Source organism: Calidris pugnax, unplaced genomic scaffold (genome assembly GCF_001431845.1).
Source record: "Calidris pugnax isolate Ruff unplaced genomic scaffold, ASM143184v1 scaffold92, whole genome shotgun sequence".
Taxonomy (NCBI): domain Eukaryota; kingdom Metazoa; phylum Chordata; class Aves; order Charadriiformes; family Scolopacidae; genus Calidris; species Calidris pugnax.
The window spans coordinates 461,833-465,226 of NW_015090823.1; positions in this window are offsets into that span (position 1 = coordinate 461,833).

Sequence of the window (3,394 nt, forward strand, 5' to 3'; positions counted from 1 at the left end):
CCGCCTCTGTTCCCTCTTTCTGCAGCCTCGAAAGGGCGACAGGTCCCCATTGCCATGGGAACGTCACACTGTGCAGAAGAGCTGCCAACCCCCAGCCTCCCCCAGCCTGCGCCCGTGGGAGTTGTTTTGCTGGGAATGGAGGATGCTCTGGAAGTGGAAAGGAGAGCTGGGCTCGGGCTTTGCTGAGGGGGGGGAGGTATTCCCACCACCCCAAATGGGTAACCTCAGCGAGGCCAGCCTGCACCCTGTCACCAAAGACCCACCCGGTGCAGGTCTCACGTGGGAATTGGTGGCAGGAACAGTGGTGGACGCGGCTGAAGCTCTGTTGGTGATGCCACTGGCCACAAGCCTGAAGTTTTAGGCCCAGGGCTGGTGAGGGTGCAAACGAGGGCTTGCCCCCATCACTGTGTGGTTGGGAAGGAGCTAAGCAGAGCCGCTTCTGCTTCTGGGCCCAGAAAGCAGCCCGGCAAAAGACCTCTTTCCTGCTCTTGAGGCAAGGTGGAGCTGACAGGAGAGGAAGGCAGCATCAGGGAGCCGCTCTCCCTGGGGGTTTGGGTCCCAAGGCACCCTGGGAAGGAGCAGAGTCATGCAGGATGGCCTGCCCTGTCCTCACCTCCTCCCACACCCCCTGGCTGGGCTCTGCAGAAAGGGCTGGCACTGTGAAAGTTGATATGAAAAGTCATATTCTGCTCCAGCAGAACCTGATCCCAGGTGACATTCGAGTGCTGAACTTCTGCAAGCTGGCTGTGCAGCAGGGTTTTGCTAATTCTACACAATCTTAGTGCGGGCCGCTCGCTCAGTGCGTGGGCTGCAGGCGTGCTGCCCCAAAACAGAGTGATGGGGAGCCTGTGGTGCCCAGGGAGCAGGCAGCAGGGTTCCCAGGGTGCTGCCGTAAGGAAAGCAAAGGCCTGAGCCTACCTGTTGTGGCAGCTCAACTGGACCCAGCTGCATGTGCACAGCAACACAACTACACTGGTGACTGAGGATGGTACTGGCTAAGGACGGGGTTAAAGCCATGGCAAACCGACTCAGAAAGCCACCACCAACAAGACTGGAAGCAGATCGATGCAACACAAACAGACAAACCCTACAGGCATGTTGCCACCTTGTCAGGGTGCAAAAACGGCAAGCAGGAGGTCTGCATCCAAACACAGCCATGCCATGGGGCAGCACGTGTAGCCATGCACACACGTGTGCACGCACGCACACACACATGGGTCCCTTTTACATCTAGCCCCACATCTCTGCACGCTGTGTCTCCTCCACATCCCCACCCTCACCCCCAGCTATATGATCATAGGCAGCTGAGAAATTCAAGCTTGAAGGACTGGCTTTTGGAGGAATGCGGTTCCCTGAGGCCTGTTGCAAGAGATTTCAGCTCCCTTTAAATCTGTGGCTGATGGTGCTGTGGAGGCAGGCGTGATTGTGCAGTTTCTAGGCAGTGCTGGCAGCGAGCATTCTGCCTAGGTATTTGCAGGAGGCTCCTTGCAGAGGTTCTCCAGCTGGATAGTCCCCTCACTGCAGATTGCAGTCTGGCTGCCATCCATAAAATCAGTCCCCAAGTCACACGTAATGCAGAGGCCTCCGGATAGTGGCCAAAGGAAAAGAAAAGGGTGGGGAAAAGAAAATCTAATAATGACAGACAAATGGAGCGGGAGGCAGGCAGGCAGTGTTTGCAGTGGCAGGTGTCAGGCAGAGAGACAGACAGACAGACAGACAGGCACAAACAGGGGCAAGGAGGTAGCCAGACAGACACAGTGCAGCACAGCAGTGCAGATGCCAGCAGGCGTGGGTCGATGCAGCAGGACAGTCAGGCAAACAGGCAGAGGCAGGGCACAGCCAGCACTCCTAGGAGCTCAGATCAGCCAAACTGCCCCTAGCTCCTGTCTGGAGAGAAAGCCAGGGCATGTGGGGAGTCCTTCTTCTGCACTGGAGTGTCGGGGGCATCATTGCTCAAGGACCATCCTCGGTAGCTGCAGGAGGCAGGCTGGGAGCAGAGGCACTGAGGGGGGACCATGACTCGGATGTCTGGTGCTGCTGCAGCAATTAAAACCTGGCCTTGCCCAAGGACATCCTGCTGCAGGGGACGTCCTCCTTCTAGGAGAAAGGTGGGTGCTCTTCCTTCCCAAGAGGAACATCTTTCCTCTGCCCTCATCCCAGGAAGAAGAGAAAGTGTCTCTCCCTCCTGCTCATGAATCACTGCACAGCAGTACTCTCTGGGTCCTGCTCAAATGGATGCCCACGCAGCAGCCGGTCTCTACCAGCAACCATTTGCTCCTCCACTGCTAATTGCCGGGGAGGGAAGAGGTGAGGTCCCAGCCTGGGGCCCGAGGGCAGCGCTCCTGGGGAGAGCCCGCTGGTATCCTCTCCAAGGCCATTAGAGCTGAGTTACGGGATGGAGTGAGAGAGCATCCGGGAATCAGTGCTATTGATCTGGCAGAGATGGCAGCTCGAGGCCAGGCTGATGGAAATGCTCACCTGCCTCGCAGCACAGAGCCTGCCCTTGCAGGTCCCTGCTCTGCCTGGCCCCAGAGCTCCAGCTGGCAGGAGGGCTGCAAGGGATTCATGCTTCTTAGTGCACTAAGCCAGACCTGGGCCCTTCCCACCCCAGCTTTGAGGGACAAGAAAGAGAGGCTGCAGAAGAGCTTTGCCCTTGATTGGAGAGACAGAATGGCCTCTGGGAGCCCAGTGAGGCCCCATGGATGCTATATGTAGCATGGCCCAGATACAAAGCCCCTGGGCTTTGTGGCACTGCTGCACAGAGCAGGGGTGGAGGAGACTGTGCCCCCCTCCTTCCTGCACACAGTACACAGCCACGGAAACAGGGACAGGCAGGGTTCCTGCTGCAGCACTGGCCTGGGGTCTGCTGTGCTCTGAGCAGCCACGTTAGCCAAGCAAAGGAGGTGGCTGGCTGGCACAAAGCCCCAGCTCTGCCACAGTGGTTTGCGTGCAGTGTGCAGGACTCCTCCTTTGTAGCCTCTACCTGTTTTACGGCTGTGTTGTGGGCACAGAGGAGCCCCAGAGGCTGAAGACCGAGTCTAACAGAGAGGGATCCAGGGTTAGGAAGTGCCTGTGGGAAACCAGCTCCAGTCCCTGCACTGACATACCTGCCAGCCGGAGCATCCCTCCCTCCCCTTCATTCCTCCCTGTTTGCTTACACACTCTGGCTAGCAGAAAGACCTGCCTCTGTGCTCACACCCAGTCATGTAAGAGTGCCCTGAACTGGGGATGTTGTGCCCTCCTGCTGGTCGTGGTGGCTTGCCTTGAGGGGAGGCTGCCAGCAGTGAGCACTCACTACAGCCTGGGATCCCCCATAGGAAATCCCCGCTTCATCTGGCACTGCTGCCTTTCCACCCTACTGGGCTCTGGGAGCCACCGGGCAAGATCCCAGCAG